This window comes from Zea mays, chromosome 1 (assembly GCF_902167145.1).
Source record: "Zea mays cultivar B73 chromosome 1, Zm-B73-REFERENCE-NAM-5.0, whole genome shotgun sequence".
NCBI lineage: Eukaryota > Viridiplantae > Streptophyta > Magnoliopsida > Poales > Poaceae > Zea > Zea mays.
In genome coordinates this window covers 68223290-68246322 of record NC_050096.1, presented here as the reverse complement: position 1 = coordinate 68246322, position 23033 = coordinate 68223290, and the positions used below count along the sequence as shown (strand labels likewise).

At 49.4% G+C, this 23033-nt stretch overlaps 1 long non-coding RNA gene across 1 annotated transcript; it reads left to right on the top strand.

Moving 5' to 3' along the window:
- Positions 1–12: 12 nt before the first annotated feature.
- Positions 13–22467, top strand: LOC109943638 (uncharacterized). Its single transcript, XR_002266684.1, has 3 exons — positions 13–97; positions 22321–22339; positions 22410–22467. It is a non-coding gene; the product is annotated as an uncharacterized lncRNA (long non-coding RNA).
- Positions 22468–23033: the final 566 nt, after the last annotated feature.

Genomic DNA, 23033 nt, shown 5'->3' with positions numbered 1-23033 from the left:
TATGATCAAAATGTTTCTTTTGCAAATAATGATTGAAATGTTTCTCATTGTACTCAACCTCTTAAACTACCTATAGGCTTTGCTTGAGAGTAATCAGGTGTCACACCCGGTTTTAGAAGGCAAACCGAATGCGAACCATGTACGTGCCAGGATCAGTTATTCACGTACACAGCAGTTACATAACATGGACATCATCACACAGTGCTCAAAATAGTATTACTAAGGGAAATAGTCGATTACATCATACGTCTGAGACGTCCATATAGTTCTTACAATAAATCAAAGTGCGGAAAAGAAACGTAGATAACCGCGGCCTTCACAGGCAGCCGACTGGGGGTTGCCGCTAACCCACACCTAGAACTCGTCGTAATCTTGGAACTCCTGGAAGTCTCCTTCCACAGCTTCATCTTCGACTGAGCAGTGGTTGCAATGCTGACAACCTGGGGATGGGGGGGGGGTTTGGTGTGTAGAGCAAGGGTGAGTACACATCAACATACTCAGCAAGTATCCTGTTTGGCTGTAGTGGACTAGCTTTATGTGGGGATAAGTCAAGCAGTTGCTTTTAGTTGGTCAGATTATTATTTACTAATAGAAAGCCAAGTTTTAGCATTAACCCAAGTTATTAACCCAAACGTACTCCTTTCCAAACGGAAAGAGTACCACTTACCAGCATCATAGTCATAACCAGAATCATCGATCTCATAACCACCTGTACCAAAGTATCTCTGATCAAGTACCACTAATCACTGGAGCTCCCTTGGCTGCTCATAACCGTGAGCACGGCTGATATATCAGTTTTCAAACACTCTGCAGAGGTTGTGCACTTTACCCACAAGCCGTGATTCCCATTCTGCCCGGAGATCATGACTCTCCATTGATCACTACCAAGGTGACCCAGCAGGGCATCACTACGTAGCCTTTACAAAGATTCCCCGGGACTGTAGCCACCCGTTAGGTTTCCTAAATGCACCGCACTCCTCCCCAAGGGGCGAACCCAAACTTGGCAGAGCGAGCCGCATACACCGAGCCCCATTGACGGCACGATGGCTAAGTGAACTACACCCCGGATCCTCTAATTATTCAGCTAAGGGCACCCCATTCCACCCTCATGGTTGCACTGTTTTTGATAGTCGCCTAGAGGGGGGGTGAATAGGGCGAAACTGAAATTTACAAATATAAACACAACTACAAGCCGGGTTAGCGTTAGTAATGAAGAAACGAGTCCGCGAGAGAGGGCGCAAAACAAATCGCAAGCAAATGAAGAGTGTGACACGTGGATTTGTTTTACCGAGGTTCGGTTCTCGCAAACCTACTCCCCGTTGAGGAGGCCACAAAGGCCGGGTCTCTTTCAACCCTTCCCTCTCTCAAACGGTCCCTCGGACCGAGTGAGCTTCTCTTCTCTAATCAAAGTTGGGAACAAAACTTCCCAACAAGGGCCACCACACAATTGGTGCCTCTTGCCTTGATTACAATGGGTTTTTGATCACAAGAACAAGTGCGAAAGAAAAGAAGCAATCCAAGCGCAAGAGCTCAAAAAGAACACGGCAAATCTCTCTCTCTAATCACTAAAGCCTTTTGTGGAATTGGAGAGGATTTGATCTCTTTTGGTGTGTCTAGAATTGAATGCTAGAGCTCTTGTAGTAGTTGAGAAGTGGAAAACTTGGATGCAATGAATGGTGGGGTGGTTGGGGGTATTTATAGCCCCAACCACCAAACTTGACCGTTGGCTGGGTTGTCTGTTCGATGACGCACCGGACAGTCCGGTGCACACCGGACAGTCCGGTGCCCCTGCCACGTCATCACTGCCGTTGGATTCTAGCCGTTGAAGCTTCTGACTTGTGGGCCCGCCTGGGTGTCCGGTGCACACCGGACATCTACTGTTCCTTGTCCGGTGTGCCGGAGTGGGCGCGCCTGACATCTGCGCGCGCAGAGCGCGCATTAAATGCGCGGCAGAGAGCCGTTGGCGCGGAAATAGCCGTTGCTCTCGAGTCGCACCGGACAGTCCGGTGCACACCAGACAGTCCGGTGAATTATAGTGGACGGGCCGATGGCTTTTCCCGAAGCTGGCGAGTTCCTGAGGCCGACCTCCCTTGGCGCACCGGACACTGTCCGGTGTACACCGGACAGTCCGGTGAATTATAGCGGAGTCGCCTCTGGCAATTCCCGAAGGGGGCGAGTTGGAGCTTGAGTCCTCTGGTGCACCGGACACTGTCCGGTGTACACCGGACAGTCCGGTGCTCTCAGACCAGAGGGCCTTCGGTTCCCACTATGCTCCTTTGTTGAATCCAAAAACTTGGTCCTTTTATTGGCTGAGTGTGAACCTTTTACACCTGTGTAATCTATAAACTTGTGCAAACTTAGTTAGTCCAATTGTTTGTGTTGGGCAATTCAACCACCAAAATTAATTAGGGACTAGGTGTAAGCCTAATTCCCTTTCAATCTCCCCCTTTTTGGTGATTGATGCCAACACAAACCAAAGCAAATATAGAAGTGTATAATTGAACTAGTTTGCATAATGTAAGTGTAAAGGTTGCTTGGAATTGAGCCAATATGAATACTTACAAGATATGCATGGATTGTTTCTTTCTTTATATAACATTTTGGACCACGCTTGCACCACGAGTTTTGTTTTTGCAAATTATTTTGTAAATCCTTTTCAAAGTTCTTTTGCAAATAGTCAAAGGTAAATGAATAGGATTTTTGCAAAGCATTCTCAAGATTTGAAATTTTCTCCCCCTGTTTCAAATGCTTTTCCTTTGACTTAAACAAAACTCCCCCTAAAAGAGATCCTCCTCTTAGTATTCAAGAGGGTTTTTGATATATCATTTTAAAATACTACTTTCTCCCCCTTTTGAACACAATAAGATACCAATTGAAAATAAGATACAAATTGAAAAATATTCAACACTAAGTTTTTGAAATTGGTGGTGGTGCGGTCCTTTTGCTTTGGGCTCATTTCTCCCCCTTTTTGGCATGAATCGCCAAAAACGGAATCATTAGAGCCCTCGAAGTGCTATTTTCCCTTTTGGTCATAAATAAATGAGTTAAGATTATACCAAAGACGAAGTCCGGTCCTTTGGCTTTGGGCTCATTTCTCCCCCAAAGTCCTTTTCTTTGATGCTCATGCTTATCTCCCCCGAGAACGGAGAGTTGCTTGAAGTGATGGCGAAGGATGAGGTACGGAGTGGAAGCCTTTGTCTTCGCCGAAGACTCCAATTCCCTTTCAATATACCTATGACTTGGTTTGAAATAGACTTGAAAACACATTAGTCATAGCATATAAAAGAGATATGATCAAAGGTATATAAAAGAACAATGTGTGCAATTTAACAAAAGAAGTTCCTAGAATCAAGAATATTGAGCTCATGCCTAAGTTTGTTAAAAGATTGTTCATCAAGAGGCTTGGTAAAGATATCAGCTAATTGATCGTTAGTATTAATGTATGAAATCTCGATATCTCCCTTTTGTTGGTGATCCCTCAAAAAGTGATACCGAATGGCTATGTGCTTAGTGCGGCTATGCTCGACGGGATTGTCGACCATTTTGATTGCACTCTCATTATCACATAGCAAAGGGACCTTGGTTAGTTTGTAACCATAGTCCCGCAGGGTTTGCCTCATCCAAAGCAGTTGCGCGCAACAGTGGCCTGCGGCAATATACTCGGCTTCGGCGGTGGAAAGAGCGACCGAATTTTGCTTCTTTGAAGCCCAAGACACCAAGGATCTTCCCAAGAACTGGCAAGTCCCGGATGTGCTCTTCCTATTGATTTTGCACCCTGCCCAATCGGCATCCGAATAACCAATCAAATCAAATGTGGATCCCCTAGGATACCAAAGCCCAAACTTAGGAGTATAAGCCAGATATCTCAAGATTCGTTTTACGGCCGTAAGGTGGGCTTCCTTAGGGTCGGCTTGGAATCTTGCACACATGCATACGGAAAGCATAATGTCCGGTCGAGATGCACATAAATAGAGTAAAGAACCTATCATCGACCGGTATAGCTTTTGATCCACGGACTTACCTCCCGTGTCGAGGTCGAGATGCCCATTAGTTCCCATGGGTGTCTTGATGGGCTTGGCATCCTTCATTCCAAACTTGCTTAGAATATCTTGAGTGTATTTTGTTTGGCTAATGAAGGTGCCCTCTTGGAGTTGCTTGACTTGGAATCCTAGAAAATACTTCAACTCCCCCATCATAGACATCTCGAATTTCTGTGTCATGATCCTACTAAACTCTTCACAAGTGGACTCGTTAGTAGATCCAAATATAATATCATCAACATAAATTTGGCATATAAACAAGTCATTTTCAAGAGTTTTAGTAAAGAGTGTAGGATCGGCTTTACCGACTTTGAAGCCATTAGCAATAAGGAAATCTCTAAGGCATTCATACCATGCTCTTAGGGCTTGCTTGAGCCCATAAAGCGCCTTAGAGAGCTTATAGACATGATTAGGATACTCACTGTCTTCAAAGCCGGGAGGTTGCTCAACATAGACCTCTTCCTTGATTGGTCCATTGAGGAAGGCACTTTTCACGTCCATTTGATAAAGCTTAAAGCCATGGTAAGTAGCATAGGCTAATAATATGCGAATTGACTCAAGCCTAGCTACTGGTGCATAGGTTTCACCGAAATCCAAACCTTCGACTTGGGAGTATCCCTTGGCCACAAGTCGAGCTTTGTTCCTTGTCACCACACCATGCTCGTCTTGCTTGTTGCGGAAAACCCATTTGGTTCCTACAACATTTTGGTTAGGACGTGGAACTAAATGTCATACCTCATTCCTAGTGAAGTTGTTGAGCTCCTCTTGCATCGCCACCACCCAATCCGAATCTTGAAGTGCTTCCTCTAACCTATGTGGCTCAATAGAGGAAACAAAAGAGTAATGTTCACAAAAATGAGCAACCCGAGATCTAGTAGTTACCCCCTTATGAATGTCGCCGAGGATGGTGTCGACGGGGTGGTCTCGTTGGATTGCTTGGTGGACTCTTGGGTGTGGCGGGCGTTGCTCGTCCTCCTTGTCTTGATCATTTGCATCTCCCCCTTGATCTATGCCGTCATCTAGAGGTGGCTCATTTGATTGATCTTCTTCTTCATCAACTTGAGCTTCATCCTCATTTTGAGTCGGTGGAGATGCTTGCATGGAGGAGGACGGTTGATCTTGTGTATTTGGAGGCTCTTCGGATTCCTTAGGACACACATCCCCAATGGACATGTTCCTTAGCGCGATGCATGGAGCCTCTTCATCACCTATCTCATCAAGATCAACTTGCTCTACTTGAGAGCCGTTAGTTTCATCAAACACAACGTCACATGAGGCTTCAACTAGTCCAGTGGACTTGTTAAAGACCCTATATGCCCTTGTGTTTGAGTCATAACCAAGTAAAAAGCCTTCTACAGTCTTAGGAGCAAATTTAGATTTTCTACCTCTTTTAACAAGAATAAAGCATTTGCTACCAAAAACTCTAAAATATGAAATATTGGGCTTTTTACCGGTGAGGAGTTCGTATGATGTCTTCTTGAGGATTCGGTGTAGATATAACCGGTTGATGGCGTAGCAAGCGGTGTTGACTGCCTCGGCCCAAAACCGATCCGAAGTTTTGTACTCATCAAGCATGGTTCTTGCCATGTCCAATAGAGTTCGATTCTTCCTCTCCACTACACCATTTTGTTGTGGCGTGTAGGGTGAAGAGAACTCATGCTTGATGCCCTCCTCCTCAAGAAAGCCTTCGATTTGAGAGTTCTTGAACTCCGTCCCGTTGTCGCTTCTAATTTTCTTGATCCTTAAGCCGAACTCATTTTGAGCCCGTCTTAAGAATCCCTTTAAGGTCTCTTGGGTTTGAGATTTTTCCTGTAAAAAGAATACCCAAGTGAAGCGAGAATAATCATCCACAATAACTAGACAGTACTTACTCCCGCCGATGCTTATGTAAGCGATCGGGCCGAATAGATCCATGTGTAGGAGCTCCAGTGGCCTGTCGGTCGTCATTATGTTCTTATGCGGATGATGAGAGCCAACTTGCTTCCCTGCTTGGCATGCGCTACAAATCCTGTCTTTCTCAAAATAAACATTTGTCAATCCTAAAATGTGTTCTCCCTTTAGAAGCTTGTGAAGATTCTTCATCCCAACATGTGCAAGTCGGCGATGCCAGAGCCAACCCATGTTAGTCTTAGCAATTAAGCAAGTGTCGAGTTCAGCTCTATCGAAATCTACCAAGTATAGCTGACCCTCTAACACTCCCTTAAATGCTATTGAATCATCACTTCTTCTAAAGACAGTGACACCAACATCAGTAAAAAGACAGTTGTAGCCCATTTGACACAATTGGGATACAGAAAGCAAATTGTAATCTAAAGAATCTACAAGAAAAACATTGGAAATAGAATGGTCAGGAGATATAGCAATTTTACCCAATCCTTTGACCAAACCTTGATTTCCATCCCCAAATGTGATCGCTCTTTGGGGATCTTGGTTTTTCTCATATGAGGAGAACATCTTTTTCTCCCCAGTCATGTGGTTTGTGCACCCGCTGTCGAGTATCCAGCTTGAGCCCCCGGATGCATAAACCTACAAAATAATTTTAGTTCTTGATTTTAGGTACCCAAATGGTTTTGGGTCCTTTGGCATTAGACACAAGAACTTTGGGTACCCAAACACAAGTCTTGGAGCCCTTGTGCTTGCCCCCAACATATTTGGCAACTACCTTGCCGGATTTGTTAGTCAACACATAAGATGCATCAAAAGTTTTGAATGAAATGTCATGATCATTTGATGCACTAGGAGTTTTCTTTCTAGGCAACTTGGCACGGGTTGGTTGCCTAGAGCTAGATGTCTCACCCTTATACATAAAAGCATAATTAGGACCAGAGTGAGACTTCCTAGAATGAATTCTCCTAATTTTGTTCTCGGGATAACCGGCAGGGTATAAAATGTAACCCTCGTTATCCTGAGGCATGGGAGCCTTGCCCTTAACAAAGTTGGACAATCTTTTAGGAGGGGCACTAATTTTGACATTGTTTCCCCTTTGGAAGCCAATGCCATCTTTAATGCCCGGGCGTCTCCCATTATAAAGCATGCCACGAGCAAATTTAAATTTCTCATTTTCTAAGTTGTGCTCGGCAATTTTAGCATCTAGTTTTGCTATATGATCATTTTGTTGTTTAATTAAGGTCATATGATCATGAATAGCATTAACATCAACATCTCTACATCTAGTACAAATAGATACATGCTCAACAGTAGATGTAGAGGGTTTGCAAGAATTAAGTTCAACAATCTTAGCATGAAGAATATCATTTTTATCCCTAAGATCGGAAATTGTAGTTTTGCAAACATCAAAATCTTTAGCCTTAGCAATTAAATTTTCATTTTTCTGTTCTAAGGCTAGCAAGAGAAATGTTTAATTCTTCAATCCTAGCAAGCAAATCATCATTATTATCTTTAGGATTGGGAATTGAAACATTACAAACATGTGAATCAACCTTAGCATTTAAACTAGTATTTTCATGTCTAAGGTTGTCAATCATCTCATGGCAAGTGCTTAGCTCACTAGATAGTTTTTGACATTTTTCTACTTCTAGGGCGTAAGCATTTTTAACCTTAACATGTTTCTTGTTTTCCTTAATAAGACAATCCTCTTGGGAATCCAAAAGGTCATCTTTTTCATGAATAGCACTAATTAATTCATTTAATTTTTCCTTTTGTTCCATGTTAAGATTAGCAAAAAGGGTACGCAAGTTATCCTCCTCATCACTAGCATTTTCATCACTAGAGGTTTCATATTTAGTGGAGGATCTTGATTTTACCTTCTTCCTTTTGCCGTCCTTTGCCATGAGGCACTTGTGGCCGACGTTGGGGAAGAGGAGTCCCTTGGTGACGGCGATGTTGGCGGCGTCCTCGTCGTCGGAGGAGTCGCTTGAGCTTTCGTCGGAATCCCACTCCCGACAAACATGGGCATCGCCGCCCTTCTTCTTGTAGTACTTCTTCTTCTCCTTTCTTCTCCCCTTCTTGTCGTCGCCACGGTCACTGTCACTAGATATGGGACATTTAGCAATAAAATGACCGGGCTTACCACATTTGTAGCAAACCTTCTTGGAGCGGGACTTGTAGTCTTTCCCCCTCCTTTGTTTGAGGATTTGGCGGAAGCTCTTGATGACGAGCGCCATTTCCTCATTGTCGAGCTTGGAGGCGTCTATTGGTTGTCGACTTGGTGTAGCCTCCTCCTTCTTTTCTTCCGTTGCCTTGAATGCGACGGGTTGAGCTTCGGATGTGGTGGGTTCGTCAAGCTCATTGATCTTTCTCGAGCCTTCGATCATGCACTCAAAACTTACAAAATGCCCGATAACTTCCTCGGGGGTCATTTTAGTATATCTAGGATTACCACGAATTAATTGAACTTGAGTAGGGTTAAGGAAAATAAGTGATCTTAGAATAACCTTAACCACCTCGTGGTCGTCCCACTTTATGCTCCCGAGGTTGCGCACTTGGTTCACCAAGGTCTTGAGCCGGTTGTACATGTGTTGTGGCTCCTCCCCTTTGCGAAGCCGAAACCGACCGAGCTCCCCCTCGATCGTTTCCCGCTTGGTGATCTTTGTGAGCTCGTCTCCCTCGTGCGCGGTTTTGAGCACATCCCAAACCTCCTTGGCGCTCTTCAACCCTTGAACTTTGTTATACTCCTCTCTACTTAAAGAGGCGAGGAGTATTGTTGTTGCTTGAGAGTTGAAGTGCTCGATTTGGGCCACCTCATCCTCATCATAATCCTTATCCCCTACGGATGGTACCTGTGCACCAAACTCAACAACATCCCATATACTTTTGTGGAGTGAGGTTAGATGAAATCGCATTAAATCACTCCACCTAGCATAATCTTCACCATCAAAAGTTGGTGGTTTGCCTAACGGGACGGAAAGTAAAGGTGCATGTTTAGAAATGCGAGGGTAGTGTAGGGGAATCTTACTAAACTTCTTACGCTCTTGGCGTTTAGAAGTTACGGAGGGCGCGTCGGAGCCGGAGGTTGATGTTGATGAAGTGTCGGTCTCGTAGTAGACCACTTTCCTCATCCTCTTTTGTTTGTCCCCACTCCGATGAGGCTTGTGGGAAGAAGATTTTTCCTTCTTCTCTTTGTGGTGAGAAGAAGATTTCTTCTCCTTCCCTTTGTTGGAGGAGCTCTTCTTCTTCTCCCTCCGTTTGGTGCGGGACTCTTCCAATGAAGTGCTCTCGTTGCTTGTAGTGGGCTTTTCGCCGGTCTCCATCTCCTTCTTGGCGTGATCTCCCGACATCACTTCGAGCGGTTAGGCTCTAACGAAGCACCGGGCTCTGATACCAATTGATAGTCGCCTAGAGGGGGGGTGAATAGGGCGAAACTGAAATTTACAAATATAAACACAACTACAAGCCGGGTTAGCGTTAGTAATGAAGAAACGAGTCCGCGAGAGAGGGCGCAAAACAAATCGCAAGCAAATGAAGAGTGTGACACGTGGATTTGTTTTACCGAGGTTCGGTTCTCGCAAACCTACTCCCCGTTGAGGAGGCCACAAAGGCCGGGTCTCTTTCAACCCTTCCCTCTCTCAAACGGTCCCTCGGACCGAGTGAGCTTCTCTTCTCTAATCAAAGTTGGGAACAAAACTTCCCAACAAGGGCCACCACACAATTGGTGCCTCTTGCCTTGATTACAATGGGTTTTTGATCACAAGAACAAGTGCGAAAGAAAAGAAGCAATCCAAGCGCAAGAGCTCAAAAAGAACACGGCAAATCTCTCTCTCTAATCACTAAAGCCTTTTGTGGAATTGGAGAGGATTTGATCTCTTTTGGTGTGTCTAGAATTGAATGCTAGAGCTCTTGTAGTAGTTGAGAAGTGGAAAACTTGGATGCAATGAATGGTGGGGTGGTTGGGGTATTTATAGCCCCAACCACCAAACTTGACCGTTGGCTGGGTTGTCTGTTCGATGGCGCACCGGACAGTCCGGTGCACACCGGACAGTCCGGTGCCCCTGCCACGTCATCACTGCCGTTGGATTCTAGCCGTTGAAGCTTCTGACTTGTGGGCCCGCCTGGGTGTCCGGTGCACACCGGACATCTACTGTTCCTTGTCCGGTGTGCCGGAGTGGGCGCGCCTGACATCTGCGCGCGCAGAGCGCGCATTAAATGCGCGGCAGAGAGCCGTTGGCGCGGAAATAGCCGTTGCTCTCGAGTCGCACCGGACAGTCCGGTGCACACCGGACAGTCCGGTGAATTATAGTGGACGGGCCGATGGCTTTTCCCGAAGCTGGCGAGTTCCTGAGGCCGACCTCCCTTGGCGCACCGGACACTGTCCGGTGTACACCGGACAGTCCGGTGAATTATAGCGGAGTCGCCTCTGGCAATTCTCGAAGGGGGCGAGTTGGAGCTTGAGTCCTCTGGTGCACCGGACGCTGTCCGGTGTACACCGGACAGTCCGGTGCTCTCAGACCAGAGGGCCTTCGGTTCCCACTATGCTCCTTTGTTGAATCCAAAAACTTGGTCCTTTTATTGGCTGAGTGTGAACCTTTTACACCTGTGTAATCTATAAACTTGTGCAAACTTAGTTAGTCCAATTGTTTGTGTTGGGCAATTCAACCACCAAAATTAATTAGGGACTAGGTGTAAGCCTAATTCCCTTTCAGTTTTCCCGGGCGGTCATCCATAGAACAGGTCCTTACGGAGAGGCACTCGAGAAACCGCTCGAGCCCCCTTGAAGACCACAAGCACAACATCATAATAAGAGAAGGGAAAACAGCGTATCATAGATAATCTCATCATGTTCATTGATTAGAGTTAAGCAATAGCATAAAGCTAAACAGTAATAATCCAACCCAAATAGGTGAACAAGGACATGGATAACAAAAGCTAGTCAATCCTTAGGCATAAATGTGTAAAGCGGGAGGTGAATTAAATAATGAATAGGACATAGATAGGTCAAGGGACACTTGCCTCCACCAACCGACTGCTGCTCAGGGGCTTCTCCTGCGGGTTCCTCGGGCTCTTCAACCGGATCGTTCTCTATGCGAGCGCAAACATACACACATCCACATATTTAATACCAAAGAACAGTACACCATACAATAGAATGCAATAAGTAAACAGACGTTCCACGCGGGCTCGCGAGTACGGTTAAGAGAGAAAGAGGAAAAGACAGTCGAGAAACGATCACGTTGCATGATTATAAATTAGCCACTAGCTTAATGGAAGGAAATTTAATGTAGACACTATGTTTAGCGTAAAGTAAAGTCATGTTTCATGTCTAATTATTATAAGCAGGTGGAGACAAATAAAAGGATAGCCGCGCGGCGAGACGCGCGACAAAGCTCTCTAAAACAAATTAAGAAGTTAACGACTCGTCGCGCGACTGAGCACGCAGCGAGACACTTCGCCTTAGTTAAGAGGAGACGTTAAGCGTCGCGCGACGAAGCGCACGACGGCATACGTCGACTAAACTGAGTCCAAAGTGGAACGTCGCGTGAATACACACGCGGCGTTACACCTTAAACAACCTGAAACAAAATGGATCGTCGCGCGACGAAGCGCACGACGCAACACAGGATAGAATCTGAATTTTAGATAAATCCGTCGCGCGGCGAAGCGCGCGACGCAACACGCTAATTAACGAGCAATCACCGCGAGCGCGGGCGAGCGAAGATACGGTCGGGCGAGGCCGGGACGGGGGAACGGGCGGGCGAGCTGGGGCCAGGGCGGTTGAACCGGCCAGGGGGGGCGGTTGAACCGGCCAGGGGCGGCCGAGCCGGCCGGGGCCGCGCCGGGGACGCGCCGGGGGCTGGGGGCCACGCCGGGGTCGCGCCGGCGAGCAGGGGCCACCGGGGCCGCGCCGGGCCATGCCGGGGGCGCGCCGGGGCCGCGCTGCGCGCGAGCAGGGGCGGGCGGGCGCCGCCGCGGGGAGGGGCAGGGGCGGGCGGGCGAGCGCCGCCGCGGGGAGGGGCGGGGGGCGGGCGCCGCCGCGCGCGGGGGGAGAGGCGGGGACGGGGCGGGGTCGCCGCGGGTCGGGGTGGGGGCGGGCGCCGCCACCGCGCGCGAGGGGGAGGGGCGGGCGCCGCGGCCGGGGTGAGGGCGGACGAGCGCCGCCGCGGCCGGGGGAGGGCGGGCGCCGCCGCGCGGGGCCGGGCAGGGGCGGGGGGCGCCGCGCCGCCGGTGAGCGGGGGCGGGCAGGGGCGCGCGTGAGCAGGGGGAGAAGGGGGGCGCGCGTGGGGAGAAGAAGAGGAGGGAGAGAGAGAGAGAAGAGAAGGGGAGGGGAGGGGAGCTCACCTCGGGGTCCAAAATCCGGTGATCGCCGTCTCCAAATCCTAGGGCACCACGGGGAGAGAGAGGTGGAAGAGGGAGAGGAGAGGTTGTTGCGCGGGAGATCCAAATGAGAGAGAGAGAGGAGGGGGGGCGCATGGGGGGGTTTGGGCGCCAGGGGCGCGCAGGCCGGGGCGGGCCGGGCCGGCTGGGCTGGGCTGGACTAGGTTGGGATGGGTCGGGCCACTTCGCGGATCGAAAACCCGCGACGAGCGCGGACCACTAAACGGAATTAAATCGCGAACCGAAATCCGGAACGGAACGAGACGAACACTCAACATCAGACAAAGAAATGTGCTTCGGCATGATGCAACACCCATGACACTTAGGTTTTGGTTTATACATGACACGGACACCTGCCGCTATACTGGTTTGAAATTGGGAAGAAGGAGCAAACGGGGAAAGAGAAAAGAGAGTAACGCCCGAATTTGGTGAGAGAAAAGAAGAAAAATTCTACCCCCAAATTCAGGGCGTTACAAACCTATCCCCCTTAAAAGAATCTCGCCCTCGAGATTCAGGGTTGGCTAGCAAAGAGCTCAGGGTACTTGGCCATCAGATCATCTTCACGCTCCCAGGTTGCTTCTTCCTCAGAGTGATGATCCCATCTGACTTTGCACATTCTGATGGTCTTCCTCCAGGTGACTCGGTCTGCAACCTCAAGGATTTGCACTGGCTTCTCAACGTAGGTCAAGTCCTCCTGGACTTCAAGACCTTCTACTGGCAACTGCTCTTCTGGCACACGCAAGCACTTCTTCAACTGAGACACATGAAAGACATCATGCACAGCAGACAAATTCTCTGGCAAACTGAGCTGATAGGCCACTTCTCCACGTCTTGCAAGAATCTGATACGGACCAATGTAGCGGGGTGCTAGCTTGCCTTTCACTCCGAACCTTCTGACTCCTCTGATTGGTGACACTTTCAGATAGACAAAGTCTCCGACTTCGAAACTCAGCTCTCTTCTTCTTGTGTCTGCATAGCTTCGCTGCCTCGATTGCGCTATCTTCAGATTCTCTCGGACCATCTTGATGTTCTCTTCGGCTTCAAGCAAAATGTCTGGCCCAAACACTTGCTTTTCTCCAGGCTGATCCCATTGCAACGGAGTTCTACAACTCCTTCCATAGAGCGCCTGAAATGGTGACATCTTCAAGCTGGCCTGGTAACTGTTGTTACAGGAAAACTCTGCATAAGGCAATCTCTTATCCCATCCGGACTGATCTTGCAACGCACAGGCTCTCAACATATCTTCAAGAATTTGGTTGGTCCTTTCGGTCTGGCCATCTGTCTGTGGATGATAAGCTGAACTGAAATTCAGATGCGTGCCCAAAGCTTCATGCAACTGCTGCCAGAAATGAGAGGTGAACTGCGTTCCTCTGTCTGACACTATCTTCTTTGGCACACCATGAAGACAAATGATCCGAGACATATACAATTCTGCCAATACTGCACTGCTGTAGTTGGTCTTGACAGGTATGAAGTGGGCTGACTTGGTCAAGCGGTCCACTACTACCCAGATGGAATCGTAGCCGGCTCGAGTGCGAGGCAATCCGACTATGAAATCCATACCGATTTCGTCCCATTTCCACTGAGGGATCTGCAATGGTTGCAACAATCCAGCAGGTCTCTGGTGCTCTGCCTTAATTCTTCGGCAACTATCGCACCTAGCCACATGCTCTGCGATCTCCCTCTTCATTCCGTACCACCAGAATTTCTTTTTCAGATCCTGATACATCTTCTCACTGCCAGGGTGAATCGAATAGGACGTCTCATGAGCTTCCTTGAGAATCAACTCCCGAATAGACTGGACATTAGGAACACACAAGCGGTCTTTGAACCATATCACGCCTTCTGCATCTTCTCGAAATTCTTTGCCTTTGCCATCTAGAATCAGTCGCCGGATCTCGCTGATTTTCTCATCATTCTTCTGCGCTTCTTTGATTTCGCGCTCCAAGGTAGGTTCCAACTCAACTTTGACTCCTCGCGAATTATTCAGAAAACCGAGACTCAACTTGTCAAACTCTTTGGCCAACTCATAAGGCATCGGACGAGCGACCATCAGATTGACTTGACTCTTTCTGCTCAAAGCATCTGCCACTACGTTTGCTTTGCCTGGATGGTAATGAATCTCCAACTCATAATCTTTGATCAACTCTAACCATCTTCGTTGCCTCATGTTCAACTCTGACTGAGTGAATATGTACTTCAGACTCTTGTGATCTGTGTAAACATCGCATTTCTGTCCATACAGATAGTGCCTCCATGACTTCAGTGCGTGAACCACTGCTGCCAACTCTAGATCATGGATTGGGTAATTCTTCTCATGAACCTTCAGTTGTCGGGACGAGTAAGCCACAACTCTTCCCTCTTGCATCAACACACATCCCAAACCTGTGTAACAAGCATCACAATACACTGAGAAGGGCTTGTGCACATCAGGCAAGACTAGGACAGGCGCTGTAGTCAACTTCTCTTTCAGCGCTTCAAAGGCCTCTTGACATTTCTGGGTCCACTTGAACTCAACTTTGTTGCCTAGCAACGCTGTCATTGGTTTTGCGATCTTCGAAAACCCTTCAATGAATCGCCGATAGTATCCGGCCATTCCAATGAAACTCTTGATTCCTCTAGCATCTGTTGGCGCTTTCCAGTTCAAAATGTCTGCCACTTTCTTCGGATCCACAACCAATCCTTCTTTGTTGATTATGTGACCCAAGAACAGGACCTCACTGATCCAGAACTCACACTTGCTCAACTTTGCATACAACTGATGCTCTCGCAATCTCTGCAATACCAACCTCAAATGATCTGCGTGCTCTTCTTCGCTTTGAGAATAAACCAGAATGTCATCAATGAATACCACCACAAACTTATCGAGATAATCCATGAATACACTGTTCATCAAGTTCATGAAGAACGCTGGCGCATTGGTCAAACCAAAAGACATCACTGTGAACTCATACAAACCATACTTGGAAATGAATGCCGTCTTCGGAATGTCCGAAGGTCGGATCCTGAGCTGATGATAACCTGACCTCAGATCAATCTTGGAGAACACACTGGCTCCTCTCAACTGGTCGAACAAATCTTCTATTCTGGGCAAGGGATACTTGTTCTTGATCGTGACTTCATTCAAAGCTCGATAATCGATACACATCCTCTTGGTGCCATCTTTCTTCTCCACAAATAGGACAGGGGCGGCCCAAGGCGAGGTGCTTGGCCGAATGTAACCTTTCTCTGACAGCTCATCAATCTGCTTCTTAAGCTCAACCAACTCTGGTCCAGATATTCTGTAAGCTCTCTTAAAGATAGGGGCGGTTCCGGGAAGAAGCTCTATAGCAAACTCAACTTTCCGCTCTGGTGGCATACCCGGTAAGTCCTTTGGAAACACATCTGGGAACTCGGACACAACCTTGATCCTCTCGATTGGGTCTGCTTCACTGCTATCAACAGCTATCTGATAACAACTTCCTTTCTTTGGCTCAGGCGGGACTAACTCGGTCACCACTTCCTCTCCTAGTGGGGACACCAACTTGATGGTCCTTTTATCACAACTGATAACTGCCTGATACTTATCTAGCCAATTCATCCCTAGGATGACATCTATTGCCTGAGTACCCATTACTATAAGGTTGGCGGGAAACGCTATCCCCCTTATTTCCACACTTATATTCAAACAAATGCTATCGGCTCGAATTCTACCACCGGCTGAGTCAATTTGAATGGGGGTTGACATGGTAGTAATTGGAAGGTTATGTGCTTCTACCCATGATGCAGTAATGAAAGAATGCGTTGCTCCAGTATCAAATAACACTTCTGCAATATGGGAGTCGACTGGGAACATACCTACTATCATGCCGGGGGTCTCCTGCACTGCTTCAGCCTCCAAGTGGTTCAGCCTTCCATGATTATAGCGCGGCTGAGAGCGATTGCCTGCTCCAGGCTGAGGCACATTCTGCTTCGCTGGGGCATTGGGGCCTGACTGCTGCTGGGCTGCCTTCTTCGGACATTGCATCACCCAGTGGCCTTGCTCTCCACAGTGGAAACATGCTCTGTTTCCAACCTGAGCTGGTGCTGCCTGACTGTTCTGCTGATTTGCTGGGGCAGGAAGACGAGGTGCTTGCTGATTCTGCCTCTGAAACTGACCTCCTGACTGATTGCTCTGACGGTTCTGGTACTGGTGCTGAGGATACTGCCTTTGGAATTGCTGCTGCTGCTGAGGTGGACGCTGGTTCTGCCTGAACTGCTGAGGTTGATTGCCTGAGAAACGAGGACGATTGCTGCTTCCAGGCTGGGGTCCACTGATCTTGCGCTTACGATCTTCCATCTCCTTACGCTTCCTTCTGTCATGATTGCTCTGTCAATCAGGTGCTGGAATGTCGGGAAGGTGTGATTCATCAGTTGGTACTGCAGAGGGTCAACCAAGCCTCTCAGGAAACGGTACTGTCGCTTGGCGTCGGTGTTGACATCTTCAGGAGCATAGCGAGACAATTGCAGAAACCTGTCTCGGTACTCACTGACAGACAATGGCCCTTCCTTGAGGGCCAGGAACTCCTCCTTCTTCACTGTCATCAGACCTGCAGGAACATGGTACTGACGAAAGCTACCTCTGAACTCTTCCCAGGTGATGGCGTCAGGATGGGCATGGGTGGCGAGGTAAGACTCCCACCATGACTGGGCTGCTCCTCTCAACAGACGGGGACCATACAGGACTTTCTCCCTGTCATCGCACTGAGCGGTATGCAACTCCCGCTCCACAGTGCGCAGCCAATCTTCAGCATCCATAGGGTCAGAAGAATGAGCGAACGTTGGTGGATGACCTCTCATGAATTCAGCACGCTTGTCTCTGGGCATCTGAGGCATCTGAGGTTGAGGTGGGGCCTGCTGCTGCTGCTGCTGCTGAATGGCGGCCAGAGTCTGACCGATGGCTTGAACTGCCTGAGTCTGCATCAGAAACATCTGCTCGATGGACATCGGGGGCGGGGGCGGCAGGTGCTGCTGCTGGGGCACCTCCTCCTGTTGAGCGGCTCGCTCCTGCTGAGCACGCCTTCCTCCTCTGCGCCTGTTCTCTGACATCTGCAGAATGCAACCACACATCAGGACTGATCTGGCAAATCTTGCAGCATAAGAAAAGAGAATAGAATTCTTCAACAGCACTGAACAGATGAGCATCTTCACTGATCTCCAACACAGACCACACAGTTTCTCAGATAAAGAGGAGAGTGGAATAAAAGGTTTCCCAACTATATAACTAACTCTATTAACATAATAGGTAAACCAAAATGCAGGGGGTACCCACACTCTGGTGACAATCATTACAAAGATCCAAACCAAACATAGTTCATCATGACAAACATAAATGCACAGGATATAGCAAACTACCCTGTTTAACTAAGACTAACTAAGACCGAGACTAACGCTAAGACTGAAGCTTCTATGTATATATTTCGTATTAATTACAAGATCCAACTCTAACGATATATGGTTCTAGAGTTATCTTGGTCTTGCAGGCGGGATTGCCATAAGACTGGTGTCCACGCTGAGGTGAGCGGTACGGGTGCTGAGTCCCGACGGGAGCGGGGGAACCACCATCCAGGTGACGACGTTCCGCGCGCTCAGCCCGCAGCAGGGCGATCTCAGCACGAGCCCTACTCAGCTCGTCTAATGCATGGTCCAGCTCCGTGTTTAGCACGGCGGCTAGGTTGACTGTGCTGCTCAACCTAGGATTGCCCTCACCGACAGGTGAGACAATCACGCCTCCTGTGCTGCCAGATGGACGGCGGGGGTAATACTTCAGGTCAAGACCGTCAGCTGCCCCACCGAAAACCGAGCAGTAGTGCGAAAGCGCACGCCGTGCAGCATCTTGCATGGCTGCCTCAGCTGAGTCCCGCTCAGAGATAGAATAGTGCTCTGAGCAGGCCTCCGCACCCTGGAGACTGTTCTCCGGGCAGCGCACCAAGCAGGTTGCCTCCCAGCGGTCCGGGTAGACCCCGCGACTGTGCTGGTAGACCACACAGCGATACTCGACAGACCAAGTATGCTGGTTAAATGCCCGACGTAGCAGGGTGTCGAGCGCATCGTGGAAGTGACACCCGCGAGCAGCGTCGCGAGTGATGGGTCGAGTAACCCATCCTTCCGGCTCAAGGTTAGCAGAGAAGTCGGTGTCGTGGCTCGAGCTGTCGTCGCCATCTCCATCGTCTGGGTCTCCTCCAGCAGCTACTCCAGAAGCTGGGGCGCCCAGTGGTGGTGGAGGGGGCGGCTCCAGAGGAAGCACAGGGGAGCAGCTCCTCACAGACTCTATCTCCTGGTGGAGCGAGAAGGAAGAGCTCTGCTGCTCCTGTCGTCGACGCTCCTGCTCCTCACGCAGGCGGTGGTGTAGTCTCTCCAAGTGGCTGGACTGTCCGGCCACGGGACGGCGAAGCGGACGCTCAGCAAGGCGGGAGGGTAAGAAGGGGATGACTGACTTTCGTGCAGTGTGTCTAAGTCGAGCCATCTACAAAAGACATCGCAAGCAAAAAGGTGAGAACAGAATTAATATGACCAGCAAATAATGAATCATAAGTAAATGAAGGACTGGAATAAAACATGATTTTCAGCAAGGTATAATATATAGTAGAACATAGGTTTGGTCGGTATGACCAACTTTTGAAGGGATATCAAAGTCAAGGCAGAGACAGAGGTCTATAGTCCTTAGAGCGACCATTCTATTCTAGGTTAGCGGTCCTACAGTCAGCACGGCTTTGATACCACTTATGTCACACCCGGTTTTAGAAGGCAAACCGAATGCGAACCATGTACGTGCCAGGATCAGTTATTCACGTACACAGCAGTTACATAACATGGACATCATCACACAGTGCTCAAAATAGTATTACTAAGGGAAATAGTCGATTACATCATACGTCTGAGACGTCCATATAGTTCTTACAATAAATCAAAGTGCGGAAAAGAAACGTAGATAACCGCGGCCTTCACAGGCAGCCGACTGGGGGTTGCCGCTAACCCACACCTAGAACTCATCGTAATCTTGGAACTCCTGGAAGTCTCCTTCCACAGCTTCATCTTCGACTGAGCAGTGGTTGCAATGCTGACAACCTGGGGATGGGGGGGGGGTTTGGTGTGTAGAGCAAGGGTGAGTACACATCAACATACTCAGCAAGTATCCTGTTTGGCTGTAGTGGACTAGCTTTATGTGGGGATAAGTCAAGCAGTTGCTTTTAGTTGGTCAGATTATTATTTACTAATAGAAAGCCAAGTTTTAGCATTAACCCAAGTTATTAACCCAAACGTACTCCTTTCCAAACGGAAAGAGTACCACTTACCAGCATCATAGTCATAACCAGAATCATCGATCTCATAACCACCTGTACCAAAGTATCTCTGATCAAGTACCACTAATCACTGGAGCTCCCTTGGCCGCTCATAACCGTGAGCACGGCTGATATATCAGTTTTCAAACACTCTGCAGAGGTTGTGCACTTTACCCACAAGCCGTGATTCCCATTCTACCCGGAGATCATGACTCTCCATTGATCACTACCAAGGTGACCCAGCAGGGCATCACTACATAGCCTTTACAAAGATTCCCCGGGACTGTAGCCACCCGTTAGGTTTCCTAAATGCACCGCACTCCTCCCCAAGGGGCGAACCCAAACTTGGCAGAGCGAGCCGCATACACCGAGCCCCATTGACGGCACGACGGCTAAGTGAACTACACCCCGGATCCTCTAATTATTCAGCTAAGGGCACCCCATTCCACCCTCATGGTTGCACTGTTTTCCCGGGCGGTCATCCATAGAACAGGTCCTTACGGAGAGGCACTCGAGAAACCGCTCGAGCCCCCTTGAAGACCACAAGCACAACATCATAATAAGAGAAGGGAAAACAGCGTATCATAGATAATCTCATCATGTTCATTGATTAGAGTTAAGCAATAGCATAAAGCTAAACAGTAATAATCCAACCCAAATAGGTGAACAAGGACATGGATAACAAAAGCTAGTCAATCCTTAGGCATAAATGTGTAAAGCGGGAGGTGAATTAAATAATGAATAGGACATAGATAGGTCAAGGGACACTTGCCTCCACCAACCGACTGCTGCTCAGGGGCTTCTCCTGCGGGTTCCTCGGGCTCTTCAACCGGATCGTTCTCTATGCGAGCGCAAACATACACACATCCACATATTTAATACCAAAGAACAGTACACCATACAATAGAATGCAATAAGTAAACAGACGTTCCACGCGGGCTCGCGAGTACGGTTAAGAGAGAAAGAGGAAAAGACAGTCGAGAAACGATCACGTTGCATGATTATAAATTAGCCACTAGCTTAATGGAAGGAAATTTAATGTAGACACTATGTTTAGCGTAAAGTAAAGTCATGTTTCATATCTAATTATTATAAGCAGGTGGAGACAAATAAAAGGATAGCCGCGCGGCGAGACGCGCGACAAAGCTCTCTAAAACAAATTAAGAAGTTAACGACTCGTCGCGCGACTGAGCACGCAGCGAGACACTTCGCCTTAGTTAAGAGGAGACGTTAAGCGTCGCGCGACGAAGCGCACGACGGCATACGTCGACTAAACTGAGTCCAAAGTGGAACGTCGCGTGAATACACACGCGGCGTTACACCTTAAACAACCTGAAACAAAATGGATCGTCGCGCGACGAAGCGCACGACGCAACACAGGATAGAATCTGAATTTTAGACAAATCCGTCGCGCGGCGAAGCGCGCGACGCAACACGCTAATTAACGAGCAATCACCGCGAGCGCGGGCGAGCGAAGATACGGTCGGGCGAGGCCGGGACGGGGGAACGGGCGGGCAAGCTGGGGCCAGGGCGGTTGAACCGGCCAGGGGGGCGGTTGAACCGGCCAGGGGCGGCCGAGCCGGCCGGGGCCGCGCCGGGGACGCGCCGGGGGCCGGGGGCCGCGCCGGGGTCGCGCCGGCGAGCAGGGGCCACCGGGGCCGCGCCGGGCCATGCCGGGGGCGCGCCGGGGCCGCGCTGCGCGCGAGCATGGGAGGGGCGGGGGCGGACGGGCGCCGCCAGGCGGGCAGGGGCAGGCGGGCGCCGCCGCGGGCGAGCAGGGGCGGGCGGGCGCCGCCGCGGGCGAGCAGGGGCGGGCGGGCGAGCGCCGCCGCGGGGAGGGGCAGGGGCAGGCGGGCGAGCGCCGCCGCGGGGAGGGGCGGGGGGCGGGCGCCGCCGCGCGCGGGGGGAGAGGCGGGGACGGGGCGGGGTCGCCGCGGGTCGGGGTGGGGGCGGGCGCCGCCACCGCGCGCGAGGGGGAGGGGCGGGTGCCGCGGCCGGGGGGAGGGCGGACGAGCGCCGCCGCGGCCGGGGGAGGGCGGGCGCCACCGCGCGGGGCCGGGCAGGGGCGGGGGGCGCCGCGCCGCCGGCGAGCAGGGGCGGGCAGGGGCGCGCGCGAGCAGGGGGAGAAGGGGGCGCGCGTGGGGAGAAGAAGAGGAGGGAGAGAGAGAGAGAGAAGAGAAGGGGAGGGGAGGGGAGCTCACCTCGGGGTCCAAAATCCGGTGATCGCCGTCTCCAAATCCTAGGGCACCACGGGGAGAGAGAGGTGGAAGAGGGAGAGGAGAGGTTGTTGCGCGGGAGATCCAAATGAGAGAGAGAGAGGAGGGGGGCGCATGGGGGGGTTTGGGCGCCAGGGGCGCGCAGGCCGGGGTGGGCCGGGCCGGCTGGGCTGGACTAGGTTGGGATGGGCCGGGCCACTTCGCGGATCGAAAACCCACGACGAGCGCGGACCACTAAACGGAATTAAATCGCGAACCGAAATCCGGAACGGAACGAGACGAACACTCAACATCAGACAAAGAAATGTGCTTCGGCATGATGCAACACCCATGACACTTAGGTTTTGGTTTATACATGACACGGACACCTGCCGCTATACTGGTTTGAAATTGGGAAGAAGGAGCAAACGGGGAAAGAGAAAAGAGAGTAACGCCCGAATTTGGTGAGAGAAAAGAAGAAAAAATTCTACCCCCAAATTCAGGGCGTTACATCAGGCTACAAAGGATGCCAATGGTATTGCTGCTCTCTATATTGTTCTTGTTCTAATGTAAAAACTACAACACAACTCTTTACTTGATCCCAGAAATTCCTTCTGCCTCAAATGGAGACAATGACGAGTGGTCATAAGTACAGAGATTGCAGACAAGGTAAATTTTGCAATAGAAATAACTAACCAACCATTAGTGCTTGAAAAAAACTGGACTGGTGACTGGGGCACGTGGTTTCATCAACATTTGGACCTCAACGGTCTAATCAGTATAACTTAGAAGTTGGCTAGCTCTTGAAAAACACTGCATGACACTAAGCATTTGTTTATTTTCAGCTGCTTACACCCCTATGATTTCAAGTAACTACTTGTCTACTTGTGATAATCACCTGAATATGATTATTTGAAATGCTTATCATGTCTCGTCAATTGCATTTCTTTTATGTGTACCTGAAGTCTGCTCTTGCTTCCTAATAGAGTTCGTTTTTTAATACAGAAACCACTCTGAGATAGCCACAATATAGTAAAAGTGGCAGCTAAGGTACTAAAAACACCCATGCAAATAAGAAAAAAATGAATCTTGTATTTTAATTTTGTTAAATACCTCTATAGTTTGGCGATATATTATGTTACCATCCTGCTTATAGCCTGTAGGTCATTTTATATGAGCCATCAAATTGCGATGACAGTTGCCACAAATCCAGTTTCATATGAAGGTAT